Below are 21,406 nucleotides of genomic sequence, written 5' to 3' on the forward strand. Positions count from 1 at the left end.
AAGTTACACCTCTGGATAGTACCATAAATAGGACATAATGGTTGGAGAGCTTTGGTACAGATTTTCATCCAACAGCGCCAGAACCTGTTCTGTCCCAACATCAGCAGTTGTAACAAGTCTGGACTAAGGAAATATTTTTATTGGAAAACTCCTTTAGGATGGTTTTGCGCACCGCATTTTTAGAAAATGGTATCGTTTTTGTGTTATTTTTCTTGCATTTTTGAATCTCTTTTTGGAGAAAATTCTGCTCTTTTGGAAAAAAAAAAACTATAGAGAAATATTAAACACCCTACAAACTGTGCATTTTTGTGTTATTTGTTTTTCACTTGTCAAGCGTTTTTTTAAGTCACTGGCTTTTATTTCATGATTGTAGCAAGCTGTAGATTTGTCTTTATTTTCCTGCTGTTTTGGCTTTTCTAGAACAGCATGAAAAACACCAGAAAAAATGTATAAATAAAAAAGCCACCCAAAAAAGGCCTGCAATAAACACCTGTACTAGTCGTAGCTGGCTTTTTTTACATGCATCTTGTACGGTAAAAAAAAAACAGCTTTATCTGAAGGAAGGCTTAAAGAGTTAAAACTGCGAATTTCCATAACAGAAAGACTTTTTATTTATGCTTGTAGTGAGAATCACACTTAAACGAGGATTTATGTTCACACAGATGATGTCTGACTAATGGGAAACTGTGAAAAATGTGGACATCTATATGTCTGACATCATCCGCAGTTAGATGCAAAATAATAGACAACAAATGTAACGCTGGGAGAAGGATGCGTACTCAGAGATAATGTGAGATTCCTGCTGACACGCGCATCTTTATTGCAAAAATTCCCTTGTTTTCTCAGATTATGCGAAAATATTTACGTCTAACTAAATCGGCGCTGACAGTTTCTGCTTACTGACCCCAGTTTGTGCAAATGAAGCATGCATAATTTAACAGGGGGTTTCAGCACCTCGGACAGGTCATAAACGCGTTAACTAAGCTGTGGGGAAAGGTGGGAAGTGGCTGTAGAGTTGTCATGTCATCGGGAATCTACATCCAAAAATACAATGCCGTGGCTCGCTCTTAAATAGCATTTCAATAATGGACTGAGCCATTGATCCCAGTATACAAATTGATAGGTCATCCTTAAAGAAACTTAAAGTTTGTTTTTTTTATTTTGGGGGTGGGGTGGGGTTGGACCCGATGACCATGAAGGTCCCTCCCAACTCTACAATTCTATAATATATGTTGTAAAGCTGGTTGCAATCTGTTGTAAGTAGCCATTTTAGGCTGTGAGATGATTGTAGTGTTCTTTGGTGAAATTTCTGAAAGGAAGGCAGGTAAAATGTCTGCCTCACGATCAAGGGTTCACTGATCATATGGGTACTAGCGTAGTCCCATGGCCAGAAAGGGACTTCTGCGTTCTTGTCAGTTAAACCAATGAAAAATTAAATAAAAGTGATAGGTTCTCCTCACATGCATTTTATTAGCCCATATCAAGTGTATCGTGGCTATGGTAAGAGGCCTATGAACTTTAATGCCCAGAAACCCATTCTCAGTCCACCCCTGTCCAGTAGAGTATCTATAGGGGGTGCAGAGTCAAACCTGGGCCCTGGAACTTAAGGGGGCCTATAAAATCTCTCTTCCCCCTTATGAATAAACCAGTACTATGAATTAAAGGCAGTATGTCAAGCCCCTATGTACAGGATAACTTTATGATTGGTGGGAGTCCAACCACTGGGACCCCCACCGATCCCGAGAACAGGGTCTAACTGGTTCCTGAGTGAATGGAGCGAAGGACGCTCAGGCATGTCCCCAATCCATTCACTTCAGTGACCGCATCGGAGATTACCATGTTGCCCAACTTCACAAATCTCCGATGCAGTCATTGAAGTGAATGAAGCAGCTTACGCCTATGTGTCCTCAGCTCCATCTGGGATTGACCAGACCCCTGTTCTCAGGACTGGTGGGGGTCCAAGCATTCGGATCCCCGTGATCATAAAGTTATCATGATTATAATTTATAACTTAGAATAACCCATTTAAGCATTAACATTGGGGCCCTTACAGACTTTGTATTGGGACCCGGAAGCTCAAAGTTACATCTCTGTCTCTGCCCATGATTATTACTTTCTGTACTAATGATCTGACCTTAAATATGTAATTGTCTTCTATTTGTTTTAATGGGCATGTTAAACTTGGAAAAAAAGCCTTTATCAGCCATTTCAGGCAGCAGAAAAGCAGAGAATACTGTTCTCCAATCAGATTGATGACAGAAAGTCACAGAAATATCTGCCCCATGATCATTACGTCATGTGACTAGTTGCCCCCGAAAACATTTACATATATATGTGTGAATTATATCAGCGGCTCTATAATAAAAATTTACAGCTATAAGCTTTGTACATTGGAAATATACTGTAGGTATTTAATGGGATTTTCCTATCCAAAGCTCAGTAAAATATTCATATTCATAAATGATAATACAAAGCAATCACTGAACTGTAATAATGATAACGACAATAACATTTGACTAGTGGAGCCGTTATCCATTATGTATAGATGCAGCTCTCTGCATTATCACGATTGATGGTTATACTTAAGGATCCTTCAAGGAGGAAATCCGGTTGTAGTTGTTGATCCTCTTAGTTATATCACTGTGCTACAAAACAGTAGTCAGCTGCAATATATTTAATTGTCTCTGTGTAGCTTAATACTGAGCCATGCTTATTTAGTGAATGGAGCGAGCAATACTATGAAGAAAAGCCTGTAGGACTCCACTCCAAATCCAAGTCATAAACAATAGAGAATATTTATACATTTTACATTTTTCCTCATTCTATACTCCACTGGAAAAAAAAGAATTCTTAAAGGATAAGTTCATATTTATTAGTCAAACCCTACTATAGTCTAATATCTGATGTAATTCAGAGTCCTTATCATTGCCCTATAAATCCATCGCAGAATGCAGACGGTAAAGATCCTCCGGCTACAGGCTACTATATACCAACCTATATTCGGCTTAAGGGCTGACAAGAAATCCTGTAAGGAAATATATTATAGGAACAGTCCTGTTGCTCAGGGGGCACCAATCACAGTTATATATATTGAGTATATATTAGGGTATTGATGTGACTAGGTTCTTGCTTATGTTTTGTTTTTGCACTTTGCTCTTTGTTAAAGAATAGTGATGAGCGAACTTTTGAAAAGTTCGGTTTGGCCAGTTTGCCAAATTTTCAGCAGGAAGCTCAGTTTAGCCCGAATTAGTTTGAACTGAACCAGAACTTCATCTATACCCTTAAACGTTAATGAAGAAAAAGAAGAAAAATGAAGAAAAAGAAGAAAAAAGAAGGAAGAAAAGGAAGAAGACGAAAAAAGAAGAAAATGGTAGAAGAGAGATTCTTTTTTTTTCCTTCTCCTTCCTTTTCCTTCATCTTCTTTTTTGGCTGAGATGAACCGTCCAAGGTTGAGCTTCTTGCCGAACCGAACTTTTAGCAAGGTTCAACCCAAAACAGGATTCTGCTTTTTGGGATCACTCAAATCTATTAAATTAACCAATCATGATGGATTTTATTAATTTCTATGGGCATCAAAGGGATGCCATGGTGCATCAGTTTGCATCAGGGTCCACATACACAGAACAATGTGCTCTGGTAGACAAGTGTCAATCTACCAGATTGGTGTTCATCTACCGAGTCATTACACAGGCTGATTCTGAGTCTTTTAGGGAACGAATGATCATTCATATGATCGTTTGTACCTATAGAAGTGTCATTGGTTGTCTGTACATATCTCCATTTACACAAGGAGATGTGCAGTCTACCACGGAGCATTTTTATGTTAAGATTAGCCAAAAGATTAACATTTGCTCATTCATCGGCCAATATTTTGGCATTTTACATGGCCCGATGATTGGAAAAACGTTCAGGCAATCGTTCTTGCCCAAGAACAAGCCACATAAAAGGCCCTACAAGCCATCTATCAGGAGGTAAGTACTGGGTTTGCCAAAGCAAAGGATGCTGCTAGAGAGCACTGCTGACTTCCGAAATGAAAGAAACTCTGAACTACTCCAAGTTCTTTAAGAAGACTATCCACTTCACTGACAACATGCTTCAGAGAGTTCAGATTCCATAGTAACATAGTATGTAAGGCCGAATGAAGACAATGTCCAGTCAGACCAAAGAACCTATACAACTCTAAACGTACTGTCAATAATGTGGATAGTCTTCTAGAGGAATCTTGACTGATTCACAGTCTTTCATTTCGGAAGTCAGCAGTGCCCCTTAATAGTTGCCATCTTTGGTGAACCCAATACTTGCCATTGATTATCTCTCAGTTGTACATTGGGAACAGCACCAGCCATCTGAATACCTGCTTTACAAGCCCACATCAGCGTTGAGCCACCCCAATAAGGTGAGTGCAATGCCTACCTTTTTATACATTGCCTATCAGGTTTTGTCCTATGCTGCATTTGAAGATACATCTTTAAACAGATCCAAATGATCCCTGATGGATCTAATTGACTTACAATGGGGTCTATCAGGTTTCCAGTTTTTAATAAACATATTTCACATCACCCTACTCTATTCTTACCATCAGCAAGTAAAGGAAACCTGAACCAATAAAATCAGGAATAGAGCCTAATTTTTAAGAAGCCTCCCTACCCCCATAGCAAATAGCAGATTTCTCGTTCTAGACATAGGAAATAAGCTCATACTCATTACATGGGATCAATGCTGTTATAATGTTTGCATGCCACTGCTAGTGTAATGAGTGAGTCAAGCTTATCCTATCCTTAAATGACCTGTATGATCCATTTCACCAAATACATAATACCATTTTATAATCTTGAGATACATTTGCTATAAGTTAATTATGTACAAGTTTTTGCCGTAGGGTAAGAAGAATGAGAATAGGTTAGTGTCTACTAGTTCTTGCGAGTCTAAATACAAGACTATTACTGTGATAATACAGTTTACATTTTTTAAAGGACCAGTAAAGCTAAAGTACAATAAAAAAATATCTGCTAATGACATTTGCAAATTTGTAGGTTCAGAACTGGAGATTTGTGAGATAGAGCTCATAGAGACAGATAGTTTTTGTGGATTTTCTGTCAATAATACTGGAAGGGGTTAAAGGCCCATGTATATATCTCTATTACTGCTGTATTTGGTTTGTGTTTCTGCCAGGACCTTCAGAGAGAGGTCACATGACTGTATTTTTACTCTAACTTTGCTGCTGTGGACTAACAGGACCTGATCTGACTGCTAATTGGCTGATGGGCTTGGTATAAAAGGCAGGTCTTGTTCTTGCACTCTGTTGGTGACTCAGCAGTTTTTGCAGAGAGCAGAGGACCTTGTGAGGCGTGAGTTGCCCCTGTGCTGCTGGAAAGCTGGATTTTCCTATATATGGGAGACAGAATGCAACTTGGATTCCTGGACTGACGCTACGTAGCATTTGCAGCATGAGTGCTATTATATAAGGAGATAACAGCTGCAGTAACTAACCACAAGGGCCAAATTGTCACTGGGAGAGAGACTATCAGCAAAAGTATATAGACCGTCAGTATCCAGGTACTCAAGATTCGGTGGTGTGTAGATATGAGTACCGTCAGCCAGTCTCATCACTGTACAGCCTCCCCAAAGGCTCTGTGCTAATAATTTGTTCAGTGGATAGTGACTGCATATTTCAGTTAGCAGATTTAGTCATTTGTTTATCCAAAGTTCCTTCAAAACTAAGTTACTTTAGAGCAGATTTCTATTTTCAGCCAGCATCTGTGCAGCTATTTACCCGTGGCCAAGGTAAACCTTTTATTGACTATGTTAGTTCTATATTACGTGCACAATAGTAAGAGCACCCAACTTGCAGGGTGCAGACTGATTTATAGCATTAAACGATATGCATTGTATCCAAATAATGGCTTAAACAGACTGGTGCGTGCCCAAATACACTCGCTGCTGCAGTGTATTAGCGCATGAACGAGTCAAAATTTGTTTTTTACCATTTAAATTTGCAGGCTGGTAAAACAAAAAAGCACAAAGATAGGTCCTAACTAGAGATGAGCGAGTATACTGGCTAAGGCACATTACTTGAGCGAGTAGTGCCATAGCCGAGTATCTCCCCGCTCGTCCCTAAAGATTCGGGGGCCGGCGGCGGGCGGGAAGCGGCGGGGGAGAGCGGGGAGGAACGGAGGGGAGATCTCTCTCTCCCCCCGATCCCCGCCGCAACTCACCTGTCACCCACGCCGGTCCCCGAATCTTTAGAGACGAGCGTGAAGGTACTCGGCTAAGGCATTACTCGTTCGAGTAATGTGCCTTAGCGAGTATACTCGCTCATCTCTAGTCCTAACTTTCTTCATCCATAGTAGTAACACACGAGAATCCCGCTAGTGAAAATAAAACCATTGAAATCAATGATTTCATTTTGTACCACTTTGCGGCCGTGATTTTCACGCCCGCAAAGCGGGACAAAATCACGCGTACCTGAAGAAGCCCTAATACTGTTGTATGTTATTACCATATTATTCTGTACGGTACATTCAGTAAAGCATCGTTTGCTCAACTGAACTGCTGTAAAGCCTCTCCATCACCGGCGTCATATACCATTGCTGCAATGCCATTGGAGAATGCTCCAATCAGTCTCTCCCCAGCCTGAAATGGCTGATAACATAGAACAATAGTCTATAATTAACTGCACAGCAAATGGCTATAGCACTCTCAACACTCTCCTCTTACAAATGTAGCACATCTACAATATGCGCAACATCTTCCACCATGACCCATTTACAGGATACACCCTGTCTGCTCCCCTGCTTCCGACTTATTTTCCTACAGCGGCGATCTGCTGTAATAATTAATGTGAAAGGTGCGTTTTTTTTTCACGTCAAGCAATTAAGTCAGTACAGGTTATTACAATGCGAAAATAATTAAAAGGGTGAGGGGCTACTAGTATAATGTCTCAGCGGGAAATGAATCACGTTAGGAGATCAGATACGTATATAGTTCAATTACTCGGCCTTTTCGGATATGCAACAAAATTCCCAAAATGCATTGCACCCTAGTGATAGCAATGCACCTAGCATGCTTCATACAAATATAGAACACAATCTAGAGCTAAAAGCACTATACCGGTGGAGATGCAATGCTGCAGCCATACAGAACAACTGAACTTTTGGTCTTCTAGTCTGAGACCTGCTCAATCACGCAGAGTCCTATGCTCTCCCCTGACCTAGGTGCCATTAAACTGTATACAGAACTGTGCGTTCTCAATGAGATTTGCATCGTATTATTTGTAAATGTGAATATCGCTCCATTAAATGATGTCTCATACTCTGTCATCCAATGTTAAAGCTATTTCCTCCTACAGTCCCCTGAGTCATGGACTTTAACCCCTTGAGAGTTACATAGCACCGCAGCCTCTCACTTATCTACATGAGGGTTAAATCTATGTACTGCGATTTGCATCCAAATGGTTATCCAGATTGTCTGAAGATTCTGAGCATCCAGATGACCTTGTAATGTCCTTGTCATGCTGGCATGTCAGTGCATGAATCTTTCTGCCCCCAAACCATGAGGATGAGTTACATTTCTGTAACCCAGGGACATGAAGGAATCCTGTAGCACATCCAATATGTTTCGGCCGCGCACTGCATGGCAAGATAGGGGTTAAGAGGTGAGCCCTCGTAGCATTAATAATCTGGAAAGAGTCATTTCTCTCCAAACTGCAGCTGCTAAAACTTGACTTACAGAGATGTCTATGTGTTTGTACCGCTGCTAAATAGAAGGGTTGCGTATAGATTGATATTCGTTGGAAATCGATATATGGTGCGCACATATTGCTTCATGTCAGATTATTAACCTCTTCTATGCTGCACATGTAAAATCCCTGTTGGCACCGAATGAAAAGGAACTAAAAAAAAGTAATAACCTTTGCATAGAAGTTTGAAAAACACAAGTAGTATACGGATCATACAGTAATGATCAGAGTCTATTCAGATAGAGACAACAGAGGCAATGACACATAAATCGGGATGACAAAGAGCGGTTTATAGGAGGAAGAAGGATCAGAAAGTCGGACGGGGCAGAGACAGTTATTATCATATACCATATAGCGGAAAGTCAACAAATCGCAATACGCTGCTGAAAGTGGCGCAATGTATGAGCAAGAAGGAGACAGACTGTAGTGAAATTCCTTAGCCATAAAAATAATGATGGGGCATATAGGTAACATAATTGGCCTACTAGAGTCTGCCTGTATAGCATACAGCAAAGACGGACACACGCATACATATACATACATGCACATACACTCATGTACAATCATACAAGTGAATACACACACATATACATACATATATACATAGCCACACAGACAAGTGATTGGACATCGAGGGCTTAAACACATGGGCGTGTTTTTGTGCCGTGATTCTGAAATCCGCAAAACGGGACGGAACGAAACAAATTGATTTGAATGGTTTTGTTTTCAGTATTAGGATTGTCTCGCGTTAATACTACATGCGAGAAAAGATAAGACTTGCCCTATCTTTCTCGTACGTTGTTTTTCTACAGGCGAGAAAGATAGGGCAGGACCTATGTTCCCGTTTTTTTTTTCTTCAAATTTGTGCGCAATAGCGAGAAGTTTGAACGGTACAAAAAAAAATAATTATAACTGGTTCACATTCTAATACGTTCTGTACCGCTGAGCATATTAACGCAACCGCCCGTCTGTTTAAACCCTAGGGGCGAATTCACACAGGCACAGAGAATAGAACCCATTGATTTCAATGGGTTCATTCTCATTTTCACTTCATATCACTACATATGCATACTTATGCACAAAGACTTGTAAATTCATATACTTAGGGCTTCAAGAGACAAATGTAGGTGCAAATACGCTTGCCAGAATGAAGCGTATTTGCGCATGGACAAGGGTTGTCTGCAGTCACACCCTTCCAATTGATTTTTTTTTAAACATGCTATAGACTTCTATGGTAGCTTGCTGCGTAATGCACAGAAAGATAGAGCACGCTCATGAGAACGAACCCATTGAAATGGATTGGATTGCTAAGTCACATTCTGCGGGCGTAAGTTTCACATGCGCAAAAACGAACGCAAACATGTTTGTCTGTTTAAGTCCTTAGATACACGAGCAGATTTGCACATGAACAAGGTTTGAAGAGCAATGCAACCAGCCTGTGGCGTGTGTGCCTGCGCATATTACTGTACGTTCTGCGCAGAGCCGGATCACACGCGCACAACACACCCTTTCCGTGGAATTTTATGGCTACTTAAAGCCTAATAAGGTCCAGCTGCCTTCTTTTCCTTCGTCTCGCGCAGTGGTACAACCTTCCTCTTGCATAATCTCAATCCGCCATAGACTTCTATCGCAGTTGGTGCTGCACAAAACAAAGGTAAATAGGGCGCAACTAATTTTTTTTGTGCATGCACGAAATGCTCACATAAAACACGCTTATGAGAACGAATCCATTCAAATCAGTGAATTCTATTCTCTGTATGTAGCGTACTTAGATTCTGCGTGCCCAAAAATGTGCGCAAACATGGCCGTGTGAAGGTGCCCATACGGCGGCTTCAGACGAGCTTATTTATGTGCGTAATATATACACGTGCCATACGCAGAGAACAGAACTCATTGATTTCAATGGGTTCGTTCTCATTTCCCGATTCCCGTACACATTCTCCTGCTCTATTTTCCTGCACATTTGCGCAGCAAAGGTCCCCATAGAGGTCTATAGGAGGTGCATAGATGTGCGTTGAAACACATCTGGACCTCATTAGGCTAAGTATCCTTTTAAATCATGGCGGGGGTGGGGGGTGTCCTGCACTCATGCGAACAGGCCTTCCGTGTGCAAATTACTGCTCGTCGTTCAGTTGCTGGCAACGTTCACACTGAACAATTATACTTACGTTTTGCAGATTCCATCGAGAAACTGAACAGTAATCGCTCCGGGTAAAAGGGCCCTAACATAAAAACACGTATATATTAACTCGTGAGTGAGTGGACGCATATGCATTCATACACATCCTTACACACGCAAATCTCTCCACTTCCATGCCAATGCACTAATGTGATTCCAGCTGTACCCTTGAGGAGGATGCTATATTATAGCATATTAGACACAAGCCCAATTTTCTGCATTTCATTAAATTTCACTGTAACCCAAACAATAAGTACAATCCATGGCTGCCATGGTGCCCTGCAATGATGATGATGATGTGCCTATAAGGATGGAAAGTTGAAGACAAGAAGCTGAGGATGGAGAGAAAGGTTGTGATTGCAAGAGGAGAAGGAGACAGATGTAGGGGGTTCGGGATGTGAGGGGAGGGGGCAGCAGATGATAGTGAGCAGGATTAACCTGAGGGAGCACAAGACAGCACAGTGCAGATTACACCGGGGAGCAGAGGCAGAGATTGAGGGAGAGGGAGGTGGAGACTGAAATGTAGAGCTGGGGGGAAAGACAACAGGGCACAGGGGTTAGTAGTCAGACATGGGGGAGAGATGTAGAAGAGCATTGGGGGTGGAGATATGGACGAAAATGTAAACACAGGCTATGAAGAGTCCTCCGGACGCAGAACTATACTGGCCATAATGTTTAACATCAGGATGATCCTTGCAGGGTTGTGAAATGAATAGTAAAAGGACACTGAATTTTCCAAAATTGTCACCCAAAATGATCACCCAAATTATCACCCAAAAATATATACCTACAGAGGTAGCAAACACTGACTTGACATTTAACACTTTCTGATAGCGTAATACAATATGCTACAATGGAGTTATCACGATCTACTATGCATGTTAACAATTACTAATCTGATATACAGGGTTCTAGTAGCAATTTTTGAGCAAATATTACATAAGGTAGACTATGATCACAGATAGGAAACTGTCAGCATGGCAATTTTGAAGGTGGTGTCCTTCCAGCAGATTTTCAATAACAAGCAATCTGATCTTTAGAGGCTCTAATTACAATGTCATATTCTCAAACTATAGCCATGATCCGTGTCGTATTTCATTACCTAGAAGATCTGTTATTAGTAAATGCTATTTTAATGGGTTCTCTGATTTCCATTGATTCTGATTATTTATACAGGATGACAAGTTGTAGCACTTTGTAATATACTTCCATTGAGCATTCAGTCCCCGAGCTGGGATCTTTGGTACCACAGCTGTAACAATATGGCGTGTTTGCTCCAAATGCATGTACATAAAGCCAGTTTAGTCGATGCATAGAGTAGTGATCTGAGTGCAGGAAGCAACTTATTCATTGGCATGTATTACAAAGCTGTAGCCCTTTTAGTGATGAGTTAATTCATTTATGGCAATGGAAGAAGCACTTTAAGAATTATCTGGTAGCCTATGACCTCATAATTCTCATGAGGATATATGTAAAAGTAGCATAAAATAACATCCCCCAAATAAGAGAACATTACATTATACAATAAGTAGGCACACAGGGATAGAGATCTGGCATGACAAATTGTTATACTCAACATCAGTCTTCCGTGTTTACTATCAGCATTTATTTCCAGAAGGCCGCTATTATTTGGCCATCTCGAGAATTTTGCAACAAATTGTCTACAAGTAACAAACACAAGACTAAGTAGCTAGCAAAAAGCAACACAAAGCAAAAAAAAAGAAACAATAGTAAATAAATACAACAATAGTGAAGAATAGCAGAATTGTCAGCCTATGACAGGAATAGACTGGAATACATATTAGGTTTGGGAGATAAACACTTCAAGGGATTAGGCAGCAATGGAAGACAGCTTGAAAGAGAGGCAAGACGGGAGCAGTGAAGAGAATGGGATGAGATGTAGAGCAGAAGAAGAGGGATATGGGGAAATCAAATGTAAGACGGTAAAGGAAGTAGGAGAAGAGTAGGAGAAGTGAAACATCAGGATGAGAAAAGTGAGAGTGTGAAGACATCATAGTTCAAAGAGGATAGGAAGCTGCAGCAAACAGTATGAAAGGAGACTAGATTTAACCCTTTATTGCTTCTATCTCACCCCACACCTGACGCCCAGGCGCTGATGCATTATTGGCTGTTCATATTAAGATACAATCACAAGGCTATGAATCAGACTCTTTCTGCATGCTTGTTGTATTAGTCCTGATGCAGGTGGGACATAGATAGCTAGGGGTGTGGTTAGGTAATGATGATGTCAACATGCAGGAAACCCTGCTTGGCATCAGCAGTGACATCACAGGATGTGACAAGTAGAGGTAAATACTGTATTCTGTAAACACAGCCGGAAAACTAAAAGACTACGTGGACATATATAGATAGTTCTAGGAAACCTACAGGCCCAGATATTCGAAATCAGTTCTACTGTACCTTACACTATGTATCCTGCCAGCACATCCCTGACTGCATCTCAAGACTAAGGAGATAGAAGGTTTGGCCATGACCAATGGGAAAGCCAATAGAAATATCCCCAGGGGGCTTTGCCAAAACAGAAAAACACATTGAAGGACAGTGTGCAGGCAATATTGCGAGGTAAACATAACACCTTATAGATACCTAACTGCAAAAGGGCCCCACAATGTATCGTAGGGTCTGCACTCCGCTTCAGGGGGATGTATACATCACTGTGGGATTGGAAAGGTTGACACTGCCCTTCACCCTATGTGTTCTTCAAACCCCACTCTTATGACTATGGCCACTATTGCTGCATCCACTGTCAACAAGGGTGCTAAGATGCAACACCCCCCACCCTCCCAATCATCTGAAATGTCAGTCCTACCAATCTTAGCACCATGCATAAGTCTTACCTGTGCTCCAATGTGCAATATTCAACACGGTTCCTCTCACCCCCTCCAGTCTTCCTTCTTCTATGTCTTCAGGTAAAAAACCGGCTGCATCCCCCCCTTCCTTAGTCGCCACCACAACCTCCTTCTCTCCACCTCTCCTCCCCCTCTCCTCCTTCTGCAGCGTTACAGAGGTTTCTGTCTTTCACTCCTTTCACCTACTCCAGCCCACCCCAGTTATAATCTGTTAGGGTATCCCCCTCTTTCTCCCCCCACCCCCTATATCCCACTCTGGTTGATGATGGAGAGCAGAGATGCTGTGACTGTGGCTGGTGCTGATGCAGGATCTATGTGCTCTGCCTCCCCACAGAGGAGAATGAGAGAGGAGGGGGGAGGAGTGGAAGAGCAGGGCTGGAATCCTGCGGGGATGGGGATCTAGGACACAGGATCTGGAGCTGTCTGTATACACACATCCAGCATGTAATAACTTCCCGTATATACATCTGCATACATATATCAACACATATCTCTACAGATCTGGTGAGGAGTTCATTGTATTTTTGCATTTCTTGGACAATGGCAACCCAATCCGAAAATATATAGGCAGCCAATAGCAAGGATGAGGAAAGAAAAACAAAGTGCTACTGTGAAAAAATGTAACCAAGTCTGTATTGTGCTATATGTTTTAGGAAAGGATAGCCTTTGCAAGCTACAGCATTCATTGATGGTCATGACTTAAAGTACACCTGATACATAATTTGGGAAGATTCGGATTCTGTGAAATTAGGGTGGGTTTTTGATCTCACAAACACTTACACCCAACACTGAGATCTACATTCATATCAGGACTCCCGCTTGCACAGAGGGATGTCAGGCTTCGTCCTGTCTAATGTGTAATTAAATAGTCCTTCTGTGAGATATTATAGGAGTCAGGACAGGGTGCATTTAGTCACAGAGAGAACTCTGATAGATAGAAGCCTTCACAAAGCCAGATATTGATGGGCAATTTTGCCAGCAAATTAAACAAGTTGTCCAGTTGTAAACTATTGATAGCCTAGTCTAAGGATAGGCAATCGATAGTAGATCGGCAGGGGTCTGTCACCTGGGAACCCTGCCATCGAGCAGTTCTCTGGGTTGGTGCGCACTGCCTTGATTTTTGCAGAAAAGCAGACAGCCCCGTTCCCACTACAGTGGCCAGACTTGGTATTGAATGGGAACTTTGCTGTAATGCAAAGTCTGACCACTGCAGTTGGAGTGTCTGCTCATTGCAAAATCAGCACCATGCATGGGCGCACCAGCCCAGCAAAGAGCTGATCAGTGGAGGCCCTGAGTGACAGACCTCTGCCAATTTACTATTAATGGCCTATCCTTTGGATAGACCATCAATAGTTTACAACTGGACAACCCCTTTAAAGCTATTTAGATATCATTTATGATCAGATACATTGTTGTCATCACTCCACTTCAAGTGAACCTCCCCTCAGGAACTCAAAATTGATATGTAAGTCAGTATATACAGGGGATGATTAGCTGCTATTTATTCTGCCTCTGATCCTCCTCCTTGGCTACTTTTTAGTTTAGCACTTTAAAGAAACGGCTTTCATCTGTGACGATAGTTTAGCTACAGTGCCTAATTTGAAGTAGTCTGGGACATACCCACTGTCTAGTCATTGATTCAGTCATTGAACCAATGAGGAGACAGGAGGTGTGTCCTAGACTACTTCAGATTAGCCACTGAGGCTAAACTATCGTCACAGATCTCAGCTCTGTCATAATAGAGCTGAGCTAAAAAGCAGCCATGAAGCAAGATCAGAGGCTAAATAAATAGGAAGTAATTATTCCTCTTCTACGTACTGACTTACATATCAGATTTAGTTGAGCTCCTGACTGTAGGTTCACGTTAAATTGCCGCTCCATTTTGAAGGGGTTGTTTACATAACGAGTGTATTATTACATTCTGAGTTAATAGAGCAGAATCCTCATCTATTAGCCAGAGCTGCATTCGGCTACAATCAGTTTCTCTTGCAAATTAAGGTCCTAGCACATCTGTGTTATTCCCCTTGAAGGAATGGTTCAAGATTTTAATTTATCTGACTGCTGGGGATCCCCACCAATCTTAAGAATAGAGGTCTCGTGTCCCCCCTTATGAACGGAGTGGTGATTGAGCATGCGTGCTGCTGCTCTAGTCATTTCTATGAGTTTGCTGAGACGCATGGAGATGAATGAAGCAGCAGCGTGCATTCTTGGTCGCTGCTCCATTCATTCAGGGGACATAGAACACTGTTATTGTTAAAACGCTACTGTTAAATTTGGAAGACTTAGCATTTAGACCTCTTTTGATCAGACACTTATCCTTTATCATGTGGGTAGGTAATAAGTTTAAATTTTGGGATAATTCATTTAATAGCAAAAATTATATTGCACGTGGATATAAGAGATATGGCTCATCAGTGCAGTTTCTTCAAGCATACAGTAGATTCATTGGCAACATTGAAGGGAGTTTGCTACTGAATGAGCAGATACTTGCTTGGGTAGATGTGGGGGTGGAAGGTAGTATGGGAGCTAGTTAGAAGGAGGGGTAGAGGGAAGAGATCCAGGGAGGCTAGTCCTGAACTGGCACACCCCAAAATGTTCACAAAGTTGACAGATGAGGGGGATGCCATTACATTATTAGCACTGCTGCAGCAAGACATGGCCTTTGACCGCCAGGGGGGTGTCTGCTCCAGTAAGAAAGGGAATAGGTGCGCAGGGCAGGCTAGACAGGTCCTAGTAGTGGGAGGTTCAATTATTAGGAGGACAGATGGAGCAATCTGCCTTAAAGACTGAGATCGTCGAACAGTGTGTTGTTCTACTGGTGCTCCAGATCAACACATCACGGATTGGGTTGACACATTAATGGGAGGGGCTTGTGAGGATCCAGCGGTCATGGTACACATTTGCACCAATGACAAAGTAAGAGGTAGGTGGAGAGTCCTTAAAAACTATTTCAGGAGACTAGGATGTAAGCTTAGGGCAAGGACCTCCAAAGTATTTTTTTTTTTAAATACTACTTGCACCAAGTGCCACATCAGAAAGGCAGTGGGAGATTAGGGAGGTAAACAAGTGTCTTACCAGCTAGTGCAGCAAGGAGGGGTTTAAGCTCCTGGAGAACCGGGTCAACTTTGCTGTTGGTTACAGGTTCTACTGTAGGGATGGGCTGCATCTCAGTGGGGAGGGTGCAGCTGTGCTGGGGAGAAGATGACTAGAATAATTAGAGAGACAGCCATTTTGGACTTCATGTTAAGCAACAGACCTGACAGAATAACTAGGGTGCAAGTTCAGGGCACCTGGGAAATAGTAACTATAATATAATACATTTCTACTTGTCTTTCAAAAGGGAGTTTTATCAGGGAGCTACAAAAATACTAAACTTAAGGAAGGCAAGGTTCAATCAGCTCAGAGATGGCCTTAACCTCACTGACCGGGGAAAATAGGAGTACAGACAATAAATGGGAAATGTTTAAAAACATCTTAAATATTTACTTCAAGATGTTCATACCTTGCAGGAATAAAAGGATATGAAATAGAAGAAAACCAATAGGGCTTAATAAAGATGTAAAGGGGGCAATAAACAACAAAAAGAAAGCGTTTAAACTACTAAAGCAAGAAGGCAGCGAAGAAGCACTAAAAACCTATAGGGAAAAATAAATTATGTAAAAGGCCGATAAAAGCAGCAAAGATGGAGACAGGGAGACTTATTGCCAAAGAGAGTGAAACTAACCCTAAACTGTTCTTCAATTATATAAATAGTAAAAAGACTCAGACTGAAAGTGTTGGCCCCTTAGTAAATAATGTAGGAAAAATTGGAGAGAGTGATGAGGAGAAAGCAAATCTATTACAGTAAATAGATTTTTTTCTCCAGTGAATTAACAGAGGAAAGTGAAATGTCAGATCAGATACAGAGGGATAAAGTAAACTCTCCACTAAACGTCATCAGTTCAACCCAGGAAGAAGCTCAGACCTGCCTTAAACCGATTAAAATAGACAAATCACTGGGTCCCAATGGCATTCACCCCCAAGTTCTAAGCGAATTAAGTAATGTAATAGTAAAACAATTGTTTCTTATATTCAAGGACTCTATAGTGATGGTCTGTTCCACTGGATTGGTTCATTGCCAATGTGGTGGCAATATTCAAAAAAGGGGTTAAAAAGTGAACCTAGAAACTAAAAGCAAGTCTTACTTCTATTGTGGGTAAAATGCTTGAAGGTTTTCCAAGAGATGCTATACTGCAGGACCTCAAGGAAAATGGCGGTATAACTCTGTATCAGCATGGGTTTATGAGAGATCGCTCCGCTCAAACAAACCCGATCAGCTTCTACGAGGAGGTAAGTTCTAGACTGGACCATGGAGAGTCACTGGATCTTGTGTATGTGGACTTTACCAAAGCATATGATACTGTGCCGCATAAAAGGTTGGTATATAACATTAGAATGCTCGGTCTGGGTAAGAATGTTTGTAAGTGGGTAAGTAACTGGTCAGTGATAGAAAACAGAGGGTGGATATTAATGGTATATACTCTGATTGGGTCACTGTTACTAGTGGGGTGCCACAGTGGGCAGCATGGGGCCCTGTTATTTTCAATATATTTATTAATGACCTGGTAGAAGAATTGCAGATGACACAAAACTATGTAAAGAAATTACCACCAGAAAGGACAGAATGTGGTTGCAAATGTGTCTAGATAAATTGGGGGTTTGGGCAGAAAAGTGGCAAATGAGATTTAACACTGATAAATGTAAAGTTCTGCACATGGACAGATGAAATACATGTCACCATTATATACTAAATGGGAAACCACTGGGTAACACTGACATGGAAAAGGCCAAAGAGAGTTTAGTTAACTGTACACTTAACTGGAGCAACCAGTGTCAAGCAGCTGCTGTCAAGGCAAATAGGATCATGGGGTGCATCAAAAGTGGTATAGGGGCACATGACGAGAACATTGTTCTTCCTCTTTACAAGTCACTGGTCAGACTACACATGGATTATTGTGTACATTTTTGGGCACCGGTAGTCAAGAAGGACATATAAGAGCTTGAGCGGATACAAAAGGCAGGCAACTAAAGTATTAAATGGAATGGGCGGACTACAATACCCAGAGAGGTTATCAAAATTGGGGTTATTTAGTTTAGAAAGAAGCTGGCTGAAGATGACCTAATAACTATGCATAAATATGTCAGGGGACAATACAGAGATCTCTCACATCATCTATTTATACCCAGGACTAGAGATGAGCGAGCATACTCGTTAAGGACAATTGCTCGATCGAGCATTGTCCTTAACGACTATCTTCCCGCTTGGTGGAGAAGATTCGGCTGCCGGCATGGGTGACAGGTGAGTTGCTGCAGTCAGCAGGGTGGAGCGGGGGGGAGAGAGGGAGAGAGAGATCTCCCCTGCGTTCCTCCCCGCTCTCCCCCGCAGCTCTTCGCCCACCGCCGGAAGCCGAATCTTTTCTTCTGAGCGGGCAGGTACTCGCTAAGGGCAATGCTCGCTCGAGCAATTGCCCTTAGCAAGTATACTTGCTCATCTCTACCCAGGACTGTAACAAGGGGGCGCCCTCTACATCTAGAGGAAAGAAGGTTTCTACACCAACACAGAAGGGGGTTCTTTACTGTAAGAGCAGTGAGACTGTGGAACTCTCTGTCTGAGGACATAGTGATGGTAAAATCGATAAAAGAGTTCAAGATGGGCCTGGACGCCTTTCTTGATCGTTACATATTATAGTCACTGATTACTCTAGAAGAATTAGTGATCACACTTGGAGTTGGGTTGGATTTTTTTCTCTTAAATGAGGAAAATTGGCTTCTACCTCATTGGGGTTTTTTGCCTGACTCTGGATCAACATTGGGAAGTAATAGGCTTAACTGGATGGACATATGTTTTTTTCAGCCTAACATACTATGTTACTATGTTATTCGCATTGGCAGAGTTTGGCAGAGTTCACATAACATATACTGTAATTAATAGTTAAGTACTATTGCTAATATATCCATCCATGCGTATATTTCCATTCAAAATTCTTCCTGCAAGTCTGTTTGCTGGTTCCAGTAGCATCCAGCAAAATGGTGACTAGAGCTGTGGGTGTACATGCTTGGGCCTCACAGACAAAGCATGACCTTATGCAAGAGCTTTATGGTGATACATGGCGTGTTATGCAGGTTTGTACTATGGAGTTGAAGGGACTACATGTAGCGCTATACCTCACTGTGTCAGATGGTCAAATGAGGGAGATATTCTCCCATAAAGGCAATGCTAGCTTTGTAATATAGCATACAATAGAGCATGCCACATTTTTTTCTGTTAAATTCAGAGGAATGTTGGATTCTCATATACTTCAGTGGGTGTCCTATTATGGCTCTGTTCAAAAGGCAAGAGTACTACAGCCATGTGTATGATACCTTATGTACTGTAGTTACATAGTTAGTGGATTGAAAAATGTTTAAAGGCTATGTACACTTCTGTACCTTTTTCTTTCCTTCAGTCAATGTGTTTTTTGGAATTAAGACTTTTTGTCATTGGTTTTCATTAAAAATGTCTGTTTGGTTTCTATGCTTGTATTGTTTTGAAAGGCATTAAAGACTGGAGGACTAAAATCTTAGGAAATTGTGCCAATCAGAGTAAAATGACATCTCCTCCTGTAGCCAGTTTCCCTGTTGTCAATGCGCATTCACTGCCTTTCCACTGAGCTGGTACAGAGGGCTGTATGACACTGCCAGGAGATGGTGGAGGAGAGCAGGACAGAGAGCAGAGAAAGCCACTATTACAGAGGGCTGTAATTCACACGGGGTAAATTCTCTGCTGTTATCAGCAGTAAGGGGGAATGGGACCAGCAACTACTTAGATAGAGTATAAGAGAGAGATAGCTGTGTAGTATTGAGTGGGTGTTGTTATGCTACACAGCCTCTGAAAAGGGAGAGGGAGGGGAGGTTAACTTGTGCACATTCATGAGACAGATCAGCTTATCTATGCTGTGAATACCTCTAAGCAGAAACTTGAATATAGGGGAGCCTACAAACCAAATATAAGGCTTTCTATATGCATGAAAAGGAAACTTCAATGCAAAAAACAGATAAGTGCATTTTTTGAAGGGATTTAGTAAGATGTGTGTATTGATTTTTCATGCACAAAGCTTTCTTTAGCCTTTAACACATACAAATCTATATTGACACAAAAGAAGACAAGACCCACCCTTGAATGACATAAAACAATTTGCCACAGAGTGGAAAAAAAACTTCTGCCAATTGGACAGTTTCGCGGATCAACATTCTTCATTTCTACCAGTAAAGTGTATATGGTGTTTTTTAAGAGATAAGCCTAATCCTTATATTTTAGGTACAGATTGAGGTTAGTATGAGTGCAGGATCAGTCAACACAGGGTTCATTTGTTGTCTGCTACCATGTAGATACATATATCTGCATAGTGACTGTATATGTGAAACAATACATAGGTTTTAAGTTAAAACTATTTGCAAAGTTGCTACATTTTAATTTTAGATGCAGTGGAACAATAAAACAGAATTGAATGCAAAGAAGGTCAATAGCCTCTAAACCACTTTCTGCAATTCTTATGGAAGCATGTCCCATAATTTTACAGTTTGGATAGAAAATGTATGTATTTTGAGAATAGGTCACTCTTCCCTTATCTGCAAAGAATGGCCCCATGTTCTCTTCAAAGGGGTTTCTTGCCTTGGGCAATCATTTTTGTTAGATGGGTCCTCAGAAATATGCTGACTTACTACTGGAAATCAGTTGTAATATGCATGGTAACTTGACAGGAATCAGTCTGGTTTATAAAGCCCACTTTTATGTACCCTATTAGGGAATTTTGAGTTATTAGAGAAGTCCTGTGTTCAGGAATGGATCCTGATCTCATGGGCAGAGTGCAGAGTGGATATAAAGAGTGTATCTTACTCTGGAAGACCTGTTCTGTGTTGTATTACACAGACAACCCATTGATATTAATGGGAGCTGTGTGGTGCTCCATTTCCCCTGTGGTGGTACTGCAAGAGAACTGAACACTTACTGCCAGGTTTAACACTTAGGGGTTAAGGCCGTGACTGCAGCTTCTCCAGTATGTGCCGTGCACTCAGGCCTTGATCTAGCAGCCATTGCAACTTTAACCCATGAATAGCTGTTAATCTATTTGCACAACATGCTAGCAGCTTTCGATTTTTTTCATATTTATTTTCATAGTTGCCATTATATCTTTTGGCAATTTTTGTTATCATCCAAGTGTAGTTCCCTGATGAGCGTTCTGTCTACATGTTAGGACATATTTAAAGTAACCATTTTCCCCATAGGAACATCATAGGATCTCCTATTTAGGGACTTTTATTCGGAGTCGTCCTTGTCAGAGCGGTAACCCTCTTTTTTTGTGATAAGAGAAAGGCTATTTAAACTCTTCAAGGCATCTTACACAATGCCTGCTTCCTCTCCCTAACGAGCCCTGAATTGAGTTATGTCAGAAATAATGGAATTGAAGTCCTCTATTTTTGTAAAAGGATATACAGAACTCTGTAATTGAATTGACTATAAGCACATACATTACCATGCTGCTTTTTGGGTCATTTTTTCATAAAAGGGTATTAGTTTTGTGAGGTACATTCACAAAGTAG

Source organism: Eleutherodactylus coqui, chromosome 13 (assembly GCF_035609145.1).
Source record: "Eleutherodactylus coqui strain aEleCoq1 chromosome 13, aEleCoq1.hap1, whole genome shotgun sequence".
In the NCBI taxonomy this organism is placed as follows: domain Eukaryota; kingdom Metazoa; phylum Chordata; class Amphibia; order Anura; family Eleutherodactylidae; genus Eleutherodactylus; species Eleutherodactylus coqui.